The sequence below is a fragment of the Cricetulus griseus genome, chromosome 2 (genome assembly GCF_003668045.3).
Source record: "Cricetulus griseus strain 17A/GY chromosome 2, alternate assembly CriGri-PICRH-1.0, whole genome shotgun sequence".
Classification (NCBI taxonomy): Eukaryota; Metazoa; Chordata; class Mammalia; order Rodentia; family Cricetidae; genus Cricetulus; species Cricetulus griseus.
In genome coordinates this window covers 262,490,425-262,513,360 of record NC_048595.1, presented here as the reverse complement: position 1 = coordinate 262,513,360, position 22,936 = coordinate 262,490,425, and the positions used below count along the sequence as shown (strand labels likewise).

Sequence of the window (22,936 nt, the reverse complement as noted above, 5' to 3'; positions counted from 1 at the left end):
GGCTACTGTAGGAGCAGAACCCACATGATCTACACATGCCCCCTGGTAGCAGCCTTGTTGGACATCGACATGGTTCCTATGTGGCAAGCATACCTCCCTCCTCAATCCACTCCTCACTGCAGTTACCATGGATGCAGGAAGCAAGCTGGCCTCCAAATCTGCCCAATCCTCTCCATTTATCCTTCATCCTTTATATGTCTTTCCACGGCGTATGAGCCATTCCAATTATCTAACAATTCTCTGCCCCTTATTTCCTTCAAACGAGGTGTGGTGATATATTGTTTATGATTTATTAAAGCTTGCCTGCGGATTCAGAAAACAAAGTCAGCCACAAGCTATAGAGGTCAGGGAGTGGTGGTACACACCTTTAATCCCAGGACTCAGGATTAAGAGGTAGATGGATCTTTGTTAGTTCAAGGCCACGCTGACTACACGAAATTGATCCAGTCCTGAAAGAAACAGCTCACACAAAGGTGATCCCAGCACCAGGGATCACACGCCTTTAATCCCAGCAATAGGGAAGTGGAGACAGGAGGATATGGCTAGGCAGAGGAAGGGATACAAGGAGGAAGAGACAGGAACTGAGAGTTTTTGCCTCTGAGGATTCGTGGAGACAGGATGGCCATTTCAGCTGGGTAGAGGTAAGATCCACTGGCTTGGCTGCTTTGTTTTCTGATCTTCAGCTTGAAGCTTGAATCCCAATCTCTGGGTCTTTTATTTTTCATGCTACAGGAGCACGTGGCTGAACAAGTTTGCACTCCCCCCAGGAGTGTTCCCCTGACACCACATCCTCCCCAACATAAGCTGTCCTCAGTATTTTTGATTTTAGCCGTCTGACAGATGTGAGATGGTTTTTTTGATTTGCATTTCCCTGATGATTAAGCATTTCCTTAAATGTCTTTCAACCATTTGAGTTTCTTCTGTTGAGAATTCTCTGTTTAGCTCTATACCTCACTTTTAAATTGGATTATTTAGTAGTTTGTTGTCTAGTTTCTTGAGTTCTTTATATATTTTGGAGATCAGCCCTCTGTCAGATGGGGTTGGTGAAGATATGTAGGCTTGTTTACCATGTCTTTGCCTTACAGAAGCTTCTCAGTTTCAGGAGGTCCCATTTATTGACTGTTGCTCTCAGTGTCTGTGCTACTGGTGTTCTATTTAGGAAGTGGTCTCCTGTGCCAATGCATTCCATGCTACTTCCCACTTTCTCTTCTCTTATATTTTTGGTTGTGAGCCTAGACTTTAACAGCTGAGCTATCTCTCCAGCCCCCCCCCCACTTTCTCTTCTATCAGGTTCAATGTAACTGGTTTTATGTTGAGGTCCTTGATCCACTTGGACTTGAGTTTTTTGTATGGCGATAGACATGGATCTATCTTGAATCTTATACATGCCAGCATCCAATTATGCCAGCACCACTTTCTATTGTGTCTTTTTGGATCCTTTGTCAAAATTCAGGTGTTCAGATGTGCATGGATCAATGTCAGGGTCTTCAGTTCAGTTCCGTTGATCCACATGTCTGTTTTTATGCCAGTACTAAGCTGTTTTTATTACTATAGTTCTATAGTAGAGCTTGAGGTCAGGGATGGTGATGCCTCCAGAAGTTCCTTTATTGTACAGGATTGTTTGTAGCTATTCTGGAATTTTATTTTTCCATATGAAGTTGAATAATGTTCAAGGTCTGTGAAGAATTGTGCTGGGATTTTGATGGGGATTGCATTGAATCTGTAGATTGCTTTTGGAAAGATTGGCATTTTTATTATGTTTATCCTACCTATCCAAGAGCATGGGAAATCTTCCATTTTCTGATGTCTTCTTCAATTTCTTTCTTGAGAGACTTAAAGTTCTTGTCATACATGTCTTTCACTTGTTTGGTTAGAGTTACACAAGATATTTTATATTTGCGGCTACTTTATAGGGTAATGTTTCTCTGAATTCTTTCTTGGCCTATTTATCATTTGTGTATAGGAGGGCTACTGATTTTTTTTTTTTTTTGAGTTAACCTTGTATCTTGCCGCATTACTGAAGGTGTTTGTCAGCTGTAGGAGTTCCTTGGTAGAACTTTTTGGGTCACTTATGTATACTCATATCATCTGCAAAAAGTTTGACTTCTTCCTTTCCAATTTGTATCCCCTTGATCTCCTTTTGTTGTCTTATTGCTCTAGCTAGAACTTTGAATACAATATTGAATAGATATGGAAAGAGTGGACAGCCTTGTCTTGTTCCTGATTTTAGTGGAATTGCTTTGAGGTTCTCTCCATTTAATTTGATGTTGGTTGTTGGCTTGTTGTAAATTGCTTTTATTTTGTGTAGATATGTTCCTTGTCTCTCTGATCTCTCTAAGACTTTTATCACAAATGGTTGTGGATTGTGTTGAAGGCTTTTTCATCATGTAATGTGATGATCGTGTGGTTTTTTTTTTTTTTTCTTTCGGTTTGTTTATATGATGGGTTACATTGACATTTCCATATGTTGAATCAACCCTGCATCTCAGGAATGGAGCCTACTTGGTCATGGTGGATGACTTTTTTATGTGTTCTTAGATTCAGTTTGCCAGTATTTTTTTGAGTATTTTAGTATTTTTGCATCAATGTTCATGAAGGAGATTGGTCTGTATCTTAGTTGTGTCTTTGTGTGTTTTGGGTATCAGAGTAACTGTTGCCTCATAAAAGGAGTTTGGCAATGTTCCTTCTGTTTCCATTGTGTAGAACAATTTGAGGAGTATTGGTATTAACTCTTTGAAGTTCCGGTAGAATTCTGTGCTGAAGCCATGTGTTCTGGGGCTTTTTTTTTTTTTTTTTTTTTTTTCCCATATGTTGTACACTCATTTTCATTGAATTTGAGGAAATCTTTATTTCTTCCTTGACACAGGAGGCATTCAATTGAGCATTATTTCCCTGAATTTGTAGTCTTTCTGAAATTTGAGTTGTTGTTGAGATCTAACTTTAAGCCTTGGTGATCCGAGAAGATACAGGGGGTTATTCCAATTTTATTTTTATCTATTGAGGTTTGCTATATTACCAAGTATGTGGTCAATTTTAGAGAAGGTTCCATGTGGCGCTGAGAAGGATGTATATTCTTTTGTGTTTGGATGGCATGTTCTATAGATGTCTGTTAAACCCAGTTGGGTCATACCTTCTTGTAAGGAGCCTTGTAACCAGTCAAGCAAAGGCCTGGCTGGAGGGAGATTAGGACAGAGGCTACAACCAGGCAGGCAAAGGCCTGGCTGAAGAAAGATTAAAGGAAAGGGAGCATAGGCCCACTACACAGCCCAGCCGTTGTAGATAAGAGTGAAAATGTGTAAAGTATGGCAAGTGTGATTAGCACGATTTATCGAATTATTTAAGGACCAGCTCAGAACTGGGAATTTTAGAGTGTACCACAACTCAGGTTAACCTAAGACAACCAGTCAAGCTGAGTGCTGCCCGGTCTGAGCCTGACTCGACGACACGGGGCCCTCAGGAGACTTGCCGGCCTGAATCCAGAGGAACAGAAGTCCGGAGCCGCGGGCTGCTACAGGAGAGGTACTACCCTGCTGTGTGTCTGTCTGTGGTTCTTGGGATTGTTTGCTTATGCTTGTGTGTTGCTTTGACACAAGTGTGAAGTAAAACTTACACTCAAAACCAACTCGCTGAGTTTGTCATTCCTCCCAGGTCAAAAGCTGGTAAGGGCTTGAGACACTTCTGTTATTTCTTTTGTTTCTTTGTCCTGTCTAGTGGTAAGAGTGGGGTGTTGAAGTCTCCCACTATAAGTGTGTGAGTTTTTATGTATGATTTGAGTTTTGAAATGTTTCTTTTATGAACTTGAGTGTGTGAATGCCTTAGTATTTGGGGCATAGATGTTCAGAACTGAGACTTCATCCTGATGGATTTCCTGTGATGAATATGAAAGGACCGTCTTCATTTTTGATTGATTTTAGTTTAAAGGCTAATTACCTGTTTCCTGGGTCCATTCAGTTGGAAATTTTTTTTTTTTGTTACAATACTGTTGGCCAATGTCTAGGGCTTCTATTGGCTAACTCTGCCTTAAGTATTAACCTGTAATTACTAATATATATATTTCTCAAGATATTATCTTACTGAGAACGCCAGACTCATGCATCCTCTCCTCCCGGGATCACATGGCGACTCCTTAATACATTTCCCAGAATCCTCCCTCTCTCCTAGTCCCACCTGTCTTGCTTCCCTATTGGGCAACAGTGTTTTATTCATCAACCAATAAGAGAGACACATACACAGAAGGACATCCCTCATCATATCCTCTTTTCTGTCTATGTAACAAAACAGTTATCCAGTAAGTGTTAGACCCCCGAAAACTCAAGTATCCGGGGTCCCAGGCCACGACTGCGGACACCCCAATCACCAGGCGGATACGAGAGCTTGATGCAAACTGCACGAGGCTTTATTGTAATTTAACGAGCTAACCCTATGTTAGCTTGGGTCTTTCACCCACCCGCCATGGCGGATGGCTAGCAAAAGACGGCTCCTAGGGGCTCCTGAGAGATCTTATAGGACAGCATAAGGGGAGTGTCTAGGGGTACGCACAGGCTCACGATTGGTATGCCTCCAGGCTTGGAGGGCTTGCCCTGGGTTAATTGGTCAACTGGTTGTTATGGCCCATAGGCCCTCCCAGGGTGGTTGCTATGCTCTCTACGTCATTGCTGTGCGCTTGTCTGTAAAGCATACCCAGGGTTGTAAAGCATAGCGCCACCAGCTAACTTCTGATTGTTTCCTTGTCACGAGGCAGGCATCTGACTTTCTAGTGTCTAGGACAAGGTCACAGAAGCACGTGTTCGGCCATTATGGTTGCCAAAAGGTAAGCTGGTCCCTTCATTCCCCCATTTTCTTTTTTTGGAAATTCCAATCATGGAATTGCTGTCTCTCTAGCATCCCCATCAGGGAGTGAGAGATATTGGCATCCCCATGCAAGGGAGTCCCTCCTGACTTAGCATTTTTACCAGGGAAAATGGGTGGTGAAATTCTTTTCCAAACTGCTTCCTGCTGACTTTTGGATGAAGTTAGGGACCCCAGAAGGTTGAAATCCTAGTCAAAAGCAAAAAGGAATTTAGGCAATGGGGAATCCATCAGGGGCTTTTGGCAGACTTTGCTGCAGAGACAGGGGGTGTCCATATCAGCTGGACTGATTCACATCCACAGCAAGTCCAGGGCTCTCAGTCTACTTAGAACAGCCTGTAGTCAGCAACTGATACTCAGATGTCTGCCAGAAGCAGAAACCGGTTTAAGACATGTTTAAACTAGGAACAGAGGTTAAAACTTATTTACTGAAGCCCACAGTGCAGAAAAAGCAGATATTTGGATATCTGTTTAAACAGCAGGAACATATTTATAACTTTGAGTCCTAGCAAAAACTACAGATTAGGGCTATAAGCATGTACATTTTTCTTCTGTCCAGAGAACCAGGTATGGATTGGACAGAGGTGTCTTTAGCCTGATGAAAAGCCCTTTAAGTTTGTACTTAGATGACAACCAAAATAAACTTAAAAACCTTGAGCTTGTGCCTGAACAAATAGGTAGTCACTACTTTATCAGCTAACATACTGACTAGTCTATAGTGGATCTGACAGGCTGATGCTGTCAAGCTGACAACCAGTAATATTTCAGAGATCTGAGAAGGGTATATTTTATCCGAATCTACTAAAAAGTGACAGAAGCCAGTCTAGAAGCCAGTCCATATACAGTTATCCATACCCAAGTTTCTCCATTACCGCTGGAGGCAGCTGTCTCAAAGAACAGCAATCTTCGCCAGGCCTATAAGGTGAGAGGTTTTTTCTTTCCTCTCTGTGGAAGAGGGACATGGAAGAGACTGATTTTCCAGTGTCCAGCAGCTTTGTCCACAGTCTCGGCCAGGTTCTGGCAGGCAGCAGGTATCACATCTGAGCATCTCGCTCACTAGTCCAGGTGCAGGAACTGAGGTGCCTCATAATCTTCTTTGGAGGCTTTGGGTCACTGTCAGGATCTGGCAGTCTGTCTGATATTATAAACTTTAAAGATAACAATTTAAATGCCATATTCTAAAGATCTCTGAAGCATTAGAGGTCTGTTTGTTTTAGTCACTTGCCTTAAGCACACAAGAAGCATACAGGTGGCTAGGTAAGGTCTTATTTCTGTAATTAATTTTTAGCCTGACTGTAGCTGGTTTTAACTTAGTAAAATATTTGAAACTTAGCACAGCTGAACTTAAAACTGCATAGGGCTACCTTATATTCCTTGAACAGTAGCTACATGTACATATTTGGGAGCCTGTCCTGGAATTCGATCTGCCGGACCAGGCAGGCCTTGAACTCATAAAAATCCATCTGCCTCTTCCTCCCAAGTGCTGGGATTAAAGGCGTATGCCACCAACGCCCTAAACTTAAAGGCATTTGCCATCAACACCCTGAGCTTAAAGGTGTGTGCTACCAACATCCTAAACTTAACTTCTAAAAACATAAACTGTAACATCTTATAATAGATTAGCATCTTTCACAAAACAAGAACTTTACATTGTCAGGCTTTGCTTAAAAATAATTCTAAATTGAAGCTCTTTAAGTACAAACATTAATAAAAACAAACATTTAAAAAAACTGGTTTTAAAAAGAAATTTAAATTCCCTTAATGTCTTCTGTAATATATAGAAGCATTAACATTTTAAATCTTAACTGAAAAACTTGTTTCTAAGATGGTACCTCTAATTTTCATGTGGTCACTTTTAGTCAAGATGGCGGTTTAAATATCTTTTTTTTAACTTTAGCAAAATGGCTACCAGGCAGCCATGTGACCAGTTTGCCATGTGGCTGGTTACAAAATGGCTGTAACTCGTACCCTTTGCTTAACATGCTTGTAACAGAACTTAGGTTATACCAGGAAATAGAACATTTTAAAACAAGTATACATAAATTACTTGAGAAATAAACAGGACTTTTAAACAGAATTAGCTTAATATGGTTAAAATTTTAACTTATATTACTATTTTTAAAAATTACTATTTGTAGACATGAGAAACCATAGCACAGTTTACAGTTTACATTTTTCTCTGACTTGTAACAACCTTTTCTCTGACCTTCTACGACTTGCTTTAACTCTCTATAACCTTTTAGTTCATTTCTCAGACTTTCTTAGACATTCTTAGACTTTTTTCTCATTTCTTAGTCAACATAAAAATTTTATCAAAGTCCCTTTTACAGTTCTTAATAACTTTAAGGCTTTTTTTTTTTTTTTTTTTTTTAAGAAGTCCGGATCAGGCCAGATAAGTTCATACACTCGAGCTCCATGTGCTCAAGGCAGAGAGACCTGGGGTGGGGGTGCTGCTGGTAACCCCAGACCCTTGGCCAATGCAGGGGTGGGAAAAAGACCCCCGGCCCCCCCCCCCCCCCCCCGCATACCATGTGTGTGGAGCACAGAAAGACGGGTAGCCAGGCAGATGGCGGCCTTGCAGCCATGTTCTCTCAGAGCAGGGAAACTCCCGCGGCAGGCAGGACCATAGCTGGGGCAGAAACAGCCCCACTTGGCATGCCTCACAGACCCGCAGGTGGGGATAGAAAGGGAGTGACGTGATGGATCCTGAATTGAAAACCAATGATGATAACACAGAATAGACAAGAAAGAACAGATGCCAACCCAATCCGCCCGCGATGCTTATAAGGCAATGGCACCGGCAGAACCCAGCGGCTAAATCACCGCTAACTGAGGAGGATCCAAGTCCTTGGCCTCCATTCGTACCTCCTGGGTGTCCTCAGCACAGCAGTCTGTCCTCCGGGCGCATCTGCCGATCAAAGTTGAGGTGGCGCCACGTGCTCAGAGCATCAAGAAAAGACCCCTGACCCATGTATGCCATGTGCGTGGGCAGTAGGGACAGAAAGAGATGTTTAACATAGACTAGGGTCCTATTCGGAATTTCAGACGGCTAGCCCCATGGAGATCAACTTGGTTCGAAGCCAAGTCTCCCCTATAGATTTTGGAAGGCTGCCGCCCAAACCTCCGCCCCAAACAATTCTTGTAGGCCTACTACTCACAGATGTCGCCAGAAACCCCAACATAGGACCTCCATATCCACAAAATTAACAGAAATAGTAAAATTGACACACAAGCAGGCGGTTAGGGCGTGGGCTGCAACAGATCAGATAACAGATAACAAACCTGTTGCTCAACTGTTCAGTCACCCAGCCCATTCCAATCCTCCAGGCTTAACAGACACCACCAGCAAAACAGGACATCAGACAGGACAAACCGCAGCAAAGAAATGGTGCCCAAAACCAAAATTACAAACAACCCTTGGATTTTCATCTAGGGCAGAACCAAGGGTTCCAGAAATACGTCTATTTCTGTGCATGTCTGCTTTCCCTATGGTTCAAATCAAGCGACCCTCGGACTTTCGTCCAGGGCGGGACTTCAGGGTCTGGAAACACGTCTATTTCCCCCTGAGGTCCGAATGCAAATTACAAATCAAATTCAAGTCATGGCACCAAACCAATAAAACAGCAAGAGACATAACAAGCAAACATATAACATAAAAGTTGCGAGCTCAAATCATCTTACCTCCAAGATCGAATCCACTCAGGTGAGGGGTGGTCGCAAATCTCGGACGAGTCCCCAAATGTTAGACCCCCGAAAACTCAAGTATCCGGGGTCCCAGGCCACGTTCTTGGTCACCCCAATCACCAGGCGGATTCGAGAGCTTGCTGCAAACTGCACGAGGCTTTATTGTAATTTAACCAGCTAACCCCATGTTAGCTCGGGTCTTTCACCCATCCGCCATGGCAGATGGCTCGAAAAAGATGGCTCCTAGGGGCTTCCGAGAGATCTTTATAGGACAGCATAAGAGGAGTATCTAGGGGTACGCACAGGCTCAGGATTGGTATGCCTCCAGGCTTGGAGGGCTTGCCCTGTGTTGATTGGTCAACTGGTTGTTATGGCCCATAGGCCCTCCCAGGGTGGTTGCTATGCTCTCTACGTCATTGCTGTGCGCTTGTCTGTAAAGCTGTAAAGCATAGCGCCACCAGCTAACTTCTGATTGGTTCCTTGTCACGAGGCAGGCATCTGACTTTCTAGTGAGTAACTTCTGATTGTTTCCTTGTCACGAGGCAGGCATCTGACTTTCTAGTGTTTAGGACAAGGTCATAGAAGCACGTGTTCGGCCGTTATGGCTGCCAAAAGGGAAGCTGGTCCCTTCATAAGAACTATAGTTACAATATTTAGTCCACTAACATTTAGTAAGATTTAAAGACAATATTCTATAATCTTATCTTTCACCGAGACCTGGCTTGTATTGGTCCCATGCTACAGAAGCCATGGGGTTGGACCTGAGTGGGGGAGCATGGACCTGAAAACTCCTAGCTATCCAATGGTGATAAAGACCAGGCACACAGACATCTTGTCCTTATTTTGGAGGGCCTCTCAGTATCTGAAAATAGGAGTCTTCAGTTTATTTTATCATCTGAAGCCACTTTCCAACAGTCAAGGTGACAGTCCACGAGCTTCTACCATTGAGTCCTCATTTTACCCTAGCGGCACACCTAAAAAGGTAGCTCTAGGCACTTAGACAAAACCCTCAGCATAGGTGCAGCCCATTCAAGGTCTTAGCTCTATTCTAATGCTAACTAGGAGACATGCTTCACTGAGGCCATGCCATCCGGCAGCAATTAGCCAGCATCTGTTATACAATGGAGGTTCAGGTGCCTGAAAGATGGAGCCAGAGGTATGGACCCCTAGAAACTTTCTAATTGATATATCATTCTTGGTCCCCAACAATCTTTGTGAGTCTAAAGTCTTATATGTAACTTATCTTTTATTGCTATCTCTCTTCAATTCCATCAAAGACCACAGAAGGATAATATATAAACTCTAGAATTGACAGAAACAACACTGCCTGGTAACTACCTGAAGTCCTTCTGTAATGTTGGAGCAGCCATCTTCAGCCCATAGGCCATAATGTGCCTGGCAGACTTGTCAGCAAAGCAGGAAATTTGAAACTGTCCCATCTGTATTGGCAGTTTGTCAGTCGTTTTTCTCTGTGTCCTGCAGAGTGTCTGGCAGACTCTTTCATGAAGCAGGAATCCCTTAGGACTGTCCATCTTGTTTTGCAAGTTCTGCAGTCACTTTCCTGTGGGTCCTATATGTCCAGTTTATAAAGCAACAGTCAAACAGTCCAGGCAAGTTTCTTGCCCAAATGGCTAGTCTCACCATATAGAAAGCAAACTCCATGAGTTTCTTCAATGCCCATTCTCCTTTCTGACATAATTGGTTTTGCCAGGAGCAGTTGTGTCTCATTGTCATGAAAAACCCTAAACCACTTTAAATGCCATATTCTGTAGTCTTTGAAAGGTTTGGAGACTATCCATCTCAAATATATCTCTGTATATCTAGAAAACTTAACTAACCTAACTATAAATTTTGAGTGTTATAGGTAGCTATCTGTACTTAATTGTATATTACATTTTTAAAAGAGCTGTATAAACACAATACATAATGAAGGGACCAGCTTCCCTTTTGGCAGCCATAATGACCGAACACGTGCTCTATGACCTTGTCTTAGTCACTAGAAAGTAAGATGCCTGCCTCGTGACAAGGAAACAATCAGAAGTTAGCTGGTGGTGCTATGCTTTACAACCCTGGGTGTGCTTTACGGACAAGTGCACAGCAATGACGCACAAAGCATAGCAACCACCCTGGGAGGGCCTATGGGCCATAACAACCAGTTGACCAATCAACACAGGGCAAACCCTCCAAGCCTGGAGGCACGCCAATCCTGAGCCTGTGCATACCCCTAGACACTCCCCTTACGATGCCCTATAAAGATCTGTGCTCAGCGGCTTCGAACTGTCTTTGCTAGCCATCCGCCATGGTGGGTGGGTCAAAGACCCGAGCTAACTTGGGGTTAGTTCGTTAAACTACAATAAAGCCTCATGCAATTTGCATCAAGCTTTCGCCTCCATTCTGTGATTGGGGTGGCCGCCGTCCTGGGCTAAGATTCTGGAAGCCTCAGCTCTTCGAGGGTCTTACAATATAACAAAACTGATCTTAAATTTGTATCAATAAATGAAAATTCCAAACTGCTTCCTACTGGTTGAGGATGCTGTCAATACCATGGGGATCATGGCAAAACACAGAAACCTGGCCAGGTCCTTGTTTTTGTAGACTGTAAGACTGTATCGTCTCAGCAGTTTTAGATGTTGGATCACCTGGAGGATCACATGGCAACCTTGATTGGAAAATCTTATCCCAACCCTTTACTCTGAGGTAACATCTGCCTTTGGAGTTGAGGTGTGTTTCTTGTATGCAGCAGAAGGATGGATTCTGTCTTTGTATTCTGTGTCTTTTTGTAGGCAAGTTAAGACCATTAATATTGAGGGAAATCAAGGACTATTGAGTGTTAATTCTTGTTTGTTTTGGATTTGGTGGTACCAGGTGGTGGTATTGTGTGTGGATTTACCTTGGCTTTTCTTTGGGCTATGTTTTTGTGAGTGTAGTTAACTTCCTTAGGTTGGAGTTTTCCTTCCAGTACTTTCTGTAGGGCTAGATTAGTGGATATGTAGTTTAAATCTGGTTTTATCCTGGAATATCTAGTTTTCTCCTTCTATAGTTATTAGAAGCTTTGCTGGGTATAGTAGTCTGGGCTGGCATCTGTGGTCTCTTATTGTTTGTCGAATGTCTATCCAGGACCTTCTGGCTTTTAGAGTTTCCATGTAGAAATGAGGTGTAATTCTGATAGGTTTGCCTTTATATGCTACTTGGCCTTTTTCCTTTGCTGCTCTTAATATTCTTTCATTTTTTCTGTATGTTTGGTGTTTTGATTATTATGTGTCAAGGGGACTTTTTTGTGGTCCACTCTATTTGGTTTTCTGTAAGCTTCTTTTTTTGCAATTTTAAATGCTAGTTTTTATTTACTGCAAATTGCGCAAAGGACTCTATATTACTGTGCAGTAGGACAGTTATGTAAATCCATTATTTACACGTGTAAAGCAGAACACCATGTCCCTTCAAAACTAATTAACATCAGACTGTAATCCAGTTCTTAAAGAAACCTGAAGAGCATAGGTTCTTGTTCGTTTTTTTTCCCTCTCTAAATTTCTTGAAAAATAGAAATCATATCAATTTTAAATAGTTAATTAAGATGCATCATATCTTAAGAAACCAGCTTATATGTTTTCTGTTCTTTTATCAATTGGTGCCATCACTTAATACAATATTCACTGTTAAGGACCGTGGGCCCTAAACTATGGGGTTTAAAAGCCCATCTTTGTAAGTCCTTTTATGACCTTTAAGTTTGCGGCTTAAAGCCAACTCTATAAGCCTCATATAACCTGTAATTAGATGGTTCGGCCATACGGAACTGCTAATTGCTTCTGTTCCGAGAAAGGGCCTGGGGCTTTCCTGTTCACTGTTCCGGGGAAGACCACAAGATGTTCCGGCTGATAAGAAGAATGCTCCAGCCCCAGCATACACCAGATGTTCCTTCCTGTTATCTCCCCACTTACTCAATTTCCTTGGTGCAGGGCTATATAAGCCCACTCTGAACCCCAATAAATGGAGACCTTGACAAGTGCATAGACGGACTCTGGTCCCTTCTTTTGCACCGCTTGGTCTCCTTCCTTCTCTAGCCCATGACTCTTTCAGGCAGCCCCCCTTCGGAACCCTGAATGACTGACCCTCGGGTCGGGTCAAGTGGCGCCTGAACAGGGACCTGGAGTATGGTCAGCTGTCAGACGGTGGAAAGACAGCCCGGGACAAAGAGGATCCTGCAGACAGCCAGACTCCAGCTCTCTCCAGGTGGAGGTAAGGTACCAATCATTGCCGTCCCAATGCCATGGGCCATGTTATGGGTAAAGAATTGAAATTCATAACAGAAGTTAAGGTAGCCCGCAGGGAGAAAGGAGTAAGAGTTAAAAAGAAAGATAAAAAAGAGTAGGAGTTAAAAAGGAGAAGATAAAAAGAAATGAGTCAAAAAGAAAGATTTAGTTCATTTTTTCTGTTTTATTGATAAAGCTTGTCTATGGTTGATTATAACGGGACCAGACATAGCTCCCTAGACCTGGGAAAAGGTTGGGAGAGTTACTTCGCCCACAGTGAGAAATGCTGCTGGCAGCATTTCTTAGAGGCAGTCAAGCTTGGGGGCTGCAACTTACAGCCTTGGGAGATGCCACCATGGTTGATTAATCATGGCTGATTAATGTATATAAATGCTATTAAAACAGCCAGACTGTTTTTGAGACTTATAGAAAAGAAAAGGCAACATATTTAAGCTTAGAATTGTTCAAATTTTGGATGCTCATATTTCAATGATTGACTATAAGCTACTATGTTAGAAATTTCAATTAGGGATTTTTCCTTTCAACAAGCTGGTCATAACCTAGGCAAAAGGAGAAATGTGAGACGTATGCAAGTTATGAATGAACGGTGTGGTCACACCTGGATGCGTGATATGATTGTGAATTTATAAATGCGGATGAATGAAAATGCCTAAATTGCCTTGGGTATGATTAGAGAGATATTTACATTGCCTCAGATATTGTTTAAAAAATATCAAATCACTTTAACATTGCCAAAAGGAGCATCCAGTCAGTCAGTCAATGTCTTAGCAGGAAAAATTTTGATTTCAGCCCTAGGAGACAGTCAATTGAAAAGTTAACAAAAGCCTATAGCATTAGCTTAGAGGCATGAGGATTCTATGAATGATTCTGTAAAATTTGACAGATGAGAGGATGCAGGTCTTACTAAATTTTTATGGTTAAAAAAGGAAATCTAGAAAATTAAAGTTAAAACATGATTTTAAAAAGGGTTTATAAAAAGCCTCAGGAATGCTGTTAGATTCACAGCTTGAATGTGTCTTTACATATGCAAATTTAAGCCAGGTCAGCCAAGATGCAAATGAGGTTTTATCAGCTTGTCAGCTTCGAAGGTTAAATTAGAAAAGACTACTCAGAAACTTTAAATAAACCTGGAGAATTGTTAAAAGTCATGTGTTATATTCTAAAGAAATTAAGACTTAATAGATAAAAATTGGAAAAGATAGTTTAAAATCTTTAAATGAATTTTTAAAATTGGTTATAAAATATTCATTGGTTAAGTACCTTTTTGGGACATCTAATGATGATTTAAATCCTTTAAGTAAGATTCTATAAGGAGATAATGATCCAGATATACCCAAACAGCTAACAAAGGAGGTAGACAAGTTCTATAATTTGAGGAAGCGATTCAGCATCATCAGATATATTGACTATGCAAAACCATTACTATGGTTGTGCCTACCCGTCTTACCAGCCTAAATATTTTAAACCCTTATTTTAAAGCATTAGCCTACATGATACAGAAATGCCATATAGATTTTAGGAAATAGTTTAGGAGAAAACCAAGTATGATACATGTCTCCTACTCTAAGCAACAGTTTAATTGATGGTTTCAGAACAATGAGTCATAGGCGATTGCCTTTGCTCAATTTTCAGAAAGAATTGATAATCAATTTCTAGCTCATGGACTGTTACAATTTGCACTAATGCATCTTTTGTATTTCCAAAATTGTAAAAAGCAGTCCTATAAAAATATGCTATGTTAATTTTTACCAATGCTTCTATTGGGAGAGTCACTTACATAGGTCATTAATAAAAAGAAATAGAGCAGACAGCTCTGACTTCAGCTCAAATAATCAAACTACAAGCTGTTGCAATGGTCTTTTAAATCCTGGTAAATAATTCATTTAATTTGTATACTGACAGTCACTATGGATTTAAGGCTTATAAGGTAACAGAAACAGTCCCATGCACAGGATCTGATAACAGCCAAGTCAAAATGTTATTTGAGCAAATTCAAAATGTTATTCACCTAAGAATTATCATGTTTATGGCTCACACAGGGAACCTATTAAATAGGTCTTTCCCTGATTACTGGCCAAATGGAATAAATTATCTGATTAACAAAATCAGTTGATTTGCCTTAAATAGAAAAAGCTCGACAGGCTTGTAACTTTTCTTCATCATAATAGCAAGTCTAAGTAAGAAATTTGGCTTAACCAGAGAGACTGCTGGTCAAATCATCAAACAATGTGGAAAATGTCCACAATATGGCTATGGCTAATTTAAGGATGAATCCTCAAGGCCTGCTCCCCAACCATTTATGGCGAATGGATGTGACTCACATTACAGAGTTTGGCAAGTTCAAAATGTGCCACTCCACAAACTGGAGAAGCCACCAAGCATGTTATAAGTCACTGTTTAAGATGTTTTGCTTACATGGGAGTGCCAAAAGTTATAGAAACAGATAATGGGTCTGGATATACTAGTAAAGCTTTCTAGCAATTTTGTGCTTAATTACTGAGACCGGTGCTACTGGCCTAGTCCCGCCCAGCACGCATGGACCTGCCTGCCGAGCCCGAAGCAGCAGGATGGCTGGGCCTTTGGGCCTTTGGGGACGCAGCATGCTGCTGACTTGGGGGAGTGAAACGCCTGCCTCCACTCTTTTATAGCGGCAATGAGACATGAGGCGAGCCCGCAGCTCGGGCAGCAGCGGCTCCTGAGCCTGTGGGACGCACAGGCCAGGCGCGATGTTGCATGCCTTTAATCCCAGCACTCGGGAGGCTGAGACAGGAGATCACTTGAGTCCAGGAATTTTGGGCTGTAGTGTGCTATGCCGATCGGGTGTCCGCACTAAGTTCGGCATCAATATGGTGACCTCCAGAGAGCGGGCGACCACCAGGTTGCCTAAGGAGGAGGAGTTCTATGCCATGCATTGTCTGTGCTAAATTTCCTCATGTACGATGCTACAGAAAAATCAGCCACGGATCGCCTCTGGCATCCATGAACAGCTCAAAATTATGCTCAAGCCTTATGGAAAGATCCCTAACTTACAAATGGCACAGACCAGATCCGGTCCTCATTTGGGGAAAAGGACATGCATGGATTTTTGATACTCAGGCCAATAATGCTAGATGGTTGCCTAAATGCCTTTTAAAATTATATAATCCAACCAGGGGAAGTCCCTTGGAAGCCTTCTAATTCTGCTTAATTCTAGATAAAAAATGCTGTCTTTCTGGCTACTTGGGCGTTTATCACCTTCAATTGCCTTTCTGATGGAAGCCCTTATCAGATCTACAACTACACCTGGATGATCCTCAACCGAGCCAATGATGCTGCCAACTCCTTCACAACTATTACAACCACCCCCTCCTATTCCCCCCTGATAGTTGACTTATGTGCTTTAGCCTTAGGGGCCTCTCCAGACTAGGGAACCCCTCATCAAGCCAACCACTCCCTTATAGAGGACGGTTGGGTCTGCTATTCTTCCACCCCTCCCCTTTATCAGGAAATTGCAGGCACTTAATTCCTACCTTGCCTGTTCTACTGGATTGATTACTTAAATTGTCATCCTTACCTTTTCAAAAGCTAACCAAGATTCATTAAGTCTCAGATTGACGCCATCCTGGAAAAACCGTTTTGATCCACTACCATCGCCTAGAGGCATTAGATTCTGAGCTGCCTGATGTTAGACCCCAGGAAAACTCAGGTATCCGGGGTCCCAGGCCACAACTGCGGACATCCCAATCACCAGGCAGATTCGAGAGATGCAAACTGCACGAGGCTTTATTGTAATTTAACCAGCTAACCCCATGTTAGCTCGGGTCTTTCACCCATCCACCATGGCTGATGGCTCGAAAAAGACGGCTCCTAGGGCCTCCCAAAAGATCTTATAGGACAGCATAAGGGGAGTGTCTAGGGGTACACACAGGCTCAGGATTGGTGTGCTTCCAGGCTTGGAGGGCTTGCCCTGTGTTGATTGGCCAACTGGTTGTTATGGCCCATAGGCCCTCCCAGGGTGATTGCTATGCTCTTACGTCATTGCTGTGCGCTTGTCTGTAAAGCACACCCAGAGCTGTAAAGCATAGCGCCACCAGCTAACTTCTGATTGGTTCCTTGTCACGAAGCAGGCATCTGACTTTCTAGTGTCTAGGACAAGGTCATAGAAGCACGTGTTCGGCTGTTATGGCTGCCAAAAGGGAAGCTGGTCCCTTCACCTGACGACAATAAAAAACCCCACAGTCCTAAAGGACTGGAATTCTCAGGCCTTAAAATCCATGGTAAATGCTTCTGCTTTAGCCTTAATAATTTTCACTATCAGGAATGCTGGATTTGCTTTTCCCCTCGGCTGCCCTTCTATGGGGCATGCTGACTTTCGAAAATCTTATCTTCACTAATGAGACTTCCTCACTAAGATGGCATTCCATGAATCATGCAGGCTTGACTTTAAGCCAGGTCTCAGGCAAAGGCCTCTATTAGAGGACCAGAACTCCGTTTCCCAGAACCCTTACAGCCAATGTGCAACCAACTATCATTATTAGCCAGTCATCTACATATGTAGCTGCACCTGATGGAACTTATTTTGCTTGATCTCTGGGACTCTCCACCTTTATTTCTACCTTTCAGTTTCTAGAGAGTAAAGATTATTGCGTTTTGGTATGGCTGTTGCCCCGCCTAACGGTACATGCCCCGGAGGAGCTGCTCCCTAGCTAGGAGGAAAGGCCCCAGCACAAGAGAGAGCCCATTACAGCCATCACCTTAGCTATCGTGCTGGGCTTAGGGGCAGCTGGAGCCAGGACAGGATTAGCTTCCCTAATAACTTCCAAACAGCAATATGCACATTTGACTCAATTGTCCCAAGCAGTAGATTCTTTTGGCCCGTGGGCCTTTCATAGAATAACTTGCTTTATAAAAGGACAGAGATATTCACTTCTCCCTAAAGATTTTGTCTCTGTACAGTATCACCGGATCCAGAACCCAGTCGATGAGCAGTGTGACGAGCAGAGCGAACCAGGCAACCCCTTGGGCCATCAAGAGAGGCTTAAATTTTCTAAACTGTTAAAGGTCTAGTCACAGGCTTTAGAGCCATACTTGCCATCCCTAGGCATGCAACACTGGTAAGCCCCGGGTACAAATGGCCGCCTCCACGACGGGCAACTTCCTTCCCTCCTAGACTAACCTAAGACATGGGACCCCTGGATGGCGGGTTTTTATCACCCGAAGACGGGTAAAGTCAGTGAGGTGGCAAGGTCGAATTAACCTAAGACAGAGACGGTCATGAACAAAGACCCCCTAAGAATGCTACCTGTGGCCTAGTCCTCACCTCCCTCCTTTGTTAAGGAAAAAATAAGGGGGAGATGTTAAGGGCCATGGGCCCTAAACTATGGGGTTTAAAAGCCCATCTTTGTGAGTCCTTTTATGACCTTTAAGTTTGCGGCTTAAAGCCAACTCTATGAGCCTCATATAACCTGTAATTAGATGGTTCGGCCATACGGAACTGCTAATTGCTTCTGTTCGGAGAAAGGGCCTGGAGCTTTCCTGTTCACTGTTCCGGGGAAGACCACAAGATGTTCCGGCTGATAAGAAGAATGCTCCAGCCCCAGCATACACCAGATGTTCCTTCCTGTTATCTCCCCGCTTACCCAATTTCCTTGGTGCAGGGCTATATAAGCCCACTCTGAACCCCAATAAATGGAGACCTTGACAAGTGCATCGACAGACTCTGGTCCCCTCTTTTGTGCCGCTTGGTCTTCTTCCCTTCTCTCGCCCATGACTCTTTCAGGCAGCCCCCCTTCGAAACCCTGAGTGACTGACCTGCAATTCACAAGCTGGCTAACAGGAACCTGCCTACAATAAACTTGCTCATTACAGGTACTAGATATACATTCATATAACACAGAGTGATATGCCTTTGTTTTAGAGCAGTATTTTGCTTCAAAGATAAAACAATTTTAAAGACATACAGTGAACATTCTTACTACCTAAATCACTGAAGAACTAATACAAAACATTTATCAACCACAAAAGTAAAATGGCAGCAAAGAATATTTTTCATATTGCCAAATCTTAATTCTGAGGGGTATAATGAGGTGAGTTAGGTAGAAGCATATAGCCAATTGGCCGAGAATTGATAGCACCATGGATTTGGGAAGAACCATATGCTGCACCAACTGGATGCCACATGGCAACCCTGGGATGACCAAATGCAACCGGAATGTAGGAAGTGAAACCTGGCAAAGGGGCCGGGCATTGGTGGCACACGCCTTTAATCCCAGCACTCGGGAGGCAGAGGCAGGCGGATCTCTGTGAGTTAGGCCAGACTGGTCTCCAGAGCGAGTGCCAGGATAGGCTCCAAAGCTACACAGAGAAACCTGTCTCGAAAAACCAAAAAAAAAAAAAAAAAAAAAAACTGGCAAAGGTGACCCACAGGTGTCTGTCATTACGTAGGGTAATAGAATCCTCCATAAGGGACAGGTACAGCGTCAGCAATGGTAAACACATTATTTGTTGATGTTTCTTCTGCCTGTGTGTTATCTGCTGTCAACTCCATCACTGTAAAAATGAGGAACACTTTGGTCTACAAGAGGTTTCTCAGTACAGTCTGGATAATTCTCTGCATGGAGCCACTGTGACTGCTCCTCCTGCACATGTGGCACACAGACCATGGAGTACCAGGAGTTGTGATGATAGCACATGCAATCCCAGATTGAAATAGTACTGCAAAACTTTTGTATCTTGGGGCAGATGGCTTCCACTTGGATCACAGGAATAAGGTGGTGGAGGTGGTGGTGGTGGTGGTGGTGGTGGTAGAGGTTAGCTTAAAGCATCTCCTGCTGAAGGCTGGATTGGCTTGACTGTCTTGTACAGGTGGAGGTTCAAAGACAGGGCTGTACGACACTCTGTGCAGAAACATCAGAGGCACTAACAGTTTGACTGTCTCCTGTACAGTTAGGTAAGACTGGAACTGGAACATGGCTGGCCCAGGAAACTCTAATTGCTGTAGAATTTTCTAACACCACGGTTGCTGTAGATACAGTTGTGGTATATACACTGGAAGTTTCATAGCTTTGTTCTGAGGGATAAAGATAGTCTCCATGATATTGTCCATTGTCACACTGGTCATTGCTGTCTTCTGAATTCAAACTTGGTTTGCATGAGGTATAGCCCTGACTTGCCATACAGTATCCTGATGTAACAGGAACCAATGCAGGGGAGCCACCAATGCTAGGAAATGTTGAATAAGCAGTCTCATTCCCTTCCTTGAGTGCATAAAATGTAACCGTTTCTTTTGGAGCAAAACCATACTGGCATTCCTTATTCATAGAATGAGTCACAATGGCTACACCTAAAAGAATGAGACCTATATGAGACATTATCATAGCTTGGGCTGCACCATCTATCTGGGCCAGGGTAAACCCAACTTTAGGACTTGGCATGTTTTGCCTACTTATTCAGTGAGACAAATCCCTGGGCATCCCATATCCCCAACTTTGTCTTTGAGATAAATGTTGAGGGTAGAAATGGTCACTAGACATAATATGGCCAGCTGTTTGTGAGCAGTACAATAGGGGGTCATGCCCAAAATGCATACTATGCTGAATTCTGGGTAGTACATGCAGGTCTCCCCTGCTGTAAGCCATGGTCATATAAAACCTCTTTCCCTCAAACTTTCTTGAACATCTTCCATTGCTTCATTCTTATTTCTGTCATAACCATTTATGGGAAATAGCCTCCAGTTACAGCCTGGTAACCTCTTCCTTTGCGAGTTGGCAAAGTATTCCAGGAAGGAAGACATGCCACTTGGTTGACTGGTTTTACATTAGCCAGCAGAACTGCATGCCTTATTGCCAATTCTTTAATGAAAACTATTACTGAGTTTTTATCATTTTCAATTTCTTGAATGTGAGCATTATAGTATTTTCCATCTGGTTTCAAAAAAACCTGACATTTGTCCCCTAAATAGTAATGTCTTCCAGCATATTCCATGCAATCTAACTTTTGAAGTTCTTTTCTACTGTCCAACCAAGCATCAAATTCTATATTGCGATGTATTTCTGGATCCAGAGCTTTTAGTACCTTATAAGGAAAGAGCATCCTTGATGCATTTTCTGGAGACTTTAATTCTTCTGTTCCTTACTTGCTGTCTTCTGGTGCACTTTTGACACTGGAAGAGGCACCAAACTCTTCGATTTTATCCTCAGTTGAGCTCTTCTGATCAGTACTTGAACGACTTAAAAATTAGCAAAGAAATATAGCCCAGAAACTGACCAAGGCTACTACTATGACTTAGTGACTGGAATTTACCAGCCACCAGCAATTACTCCCTTACAAGGCCATAAGATAACTGGGTACCAAGAATTCCCAGATGGCCACCCTCCCCGAGGGGCTCATGAAGGAAACAGATTGCCCCACCGGCCAATGTGTCAATAATTAACAATTAAGGGTTCCTATGAAACAAAGAGATAACTACCATTAGTTAGCACATCCTGAGGTCTGCAGGTTTTACAACTGGTGGGGTCAGGAGGCTATCTGATTCCCAGGCCTCCCCTCAAGACAAAGGGCTTCCTAGGAACCCATGACTCTGGTCACATATTCAACGGATAGAGTCGAGGCCCCTTCCTAAGCTTCTGGTTTTTGCCTTTAAAAACGCCTGTGCCTGGGGGACGGGGCTGCTCTCTAGCCTGCGTACTGAGAGAGCCCGTTTGTACAAACGTCCACCTTTCATTAAAGCCTCTTGCTGTTTGCATCAAGTTTCCGACTCCTCATGATTATTGGGTGGCCGCAGTCCTGGGAAAAGATTCTGGAGGCCTGAGCTTCCGGGGGTCTTACATACTGTCTTCTACATTCCAGTCAAAGTGTTGTTTCTGTTTCTTCTGGAACCACTTCAAAACAAATGAACTGCAGTTTTCAATGTTTCTTCATCCACAACAAGTACATATTAATAGAGAACTTCATACAATATCGCTTGGCAAATTCCTGCAGTTGATTGAAATTCTTTTGAGTACATAGAATCATAATGACCATTATTTGAATAACAAAGAAGAATCTTTTATTCAAAGCCATTATCTGTGACATGCATTAGTGGCTTTCCAGGATATTGATAAAGAAGAAATCTCAATTATAAATTAGAGAAAGAGCTCCTTGGGATCTCCCAACCATTCCAGATCTCCACATAAGATTCAAAAGCTTGTTGATTTTCCTTCATATATGAGACACACACTCTCCTGATGTGTAAATGATGGAACTGGCTGTAAAACAACTGCTCGGAAATAGCCCGAAAAAGGCAAGAGTCATCCTTGGCAATCACTTTTCGAAACAGCCCTAAATTGCCTAAATATTCATCCATTGATGCCTCATTCAAAGACTTCTGGCTGCAGTACTTTTTCCATCCTTTATGCATTGTGCATGGGGTGAGGAGATAGAAACGGGTGAAAAGAAAGAAAAAAAGTGCTGAAGCTTGTGTAGGTATCCGAAACACCTCAAGGTCTAGGCAGAAGGCAGTTTCGGCAGGGCTGCAGAATCTTGGCACTTCCCAGAAACAGAAGCAAGAGGCTGACTGGCACAGGAAAAGACAGGACCCTGTGGAAAAACAAAAATGAAGAGCAGATGCTCCAAAGAATAAGAAACTTGAGGAGACCAATGGGGAAGAAGTTAAACAGTTACAGAAAGGGAGGACTATCAAAATCAGCTGAAGGCATAAAAAGTGACTAAGCTGCTGAAATCTGGGGTATCTAAAGAAAACTCTGTCTGCAGTTGAACTCCTGTAAGCTTCTTGTACTTTCATTAGCATGTCCTTCTTTAGGTTGGGAAAGTTTTCTTCTATGATTTTGTTGAATATGTTTTCTGCACCTTTGAGTTGTATTTCTTCCCCCTCTTCTATACTGTCAGTGCCCCGGCATGTCTCAGCCTTAATCCATGAGGTTCTGCCTGAGTGGGGGTGTGTGGACCTGGAAGCTCCTAGCAACCCAGCAGCGATAAAGACCAAACACAGGCATCTTGTCATCTTTAGAGAGCTCTCAGTTCCATGCTGTAGAACTAGGGTCATTTCTTTATTAGCCATCTTTTCTGGTGTTTCTTAACCGTCCTGTCATGACCACGAGGTAACCATCTCTCTTTGTTCTCTCTGCTCTGGTCGCTTGCCCCTAACTCCTCACCTTCCT

The 22,936-nt window shown here is 42.8% G+C and overlaps 1 pseudogene; it reads right to left on the bottom strand.

Annotated features, from left to right (window-relative positions):
- The window catches only part of LOC100773146, a 33,245-nt pseudogene extending 11,069 nt beyond the window's left edge, over positions 1-22,176 (bottom strand).
- Positions 22,177-22,936: the final 760 nt, after the last annotated feature.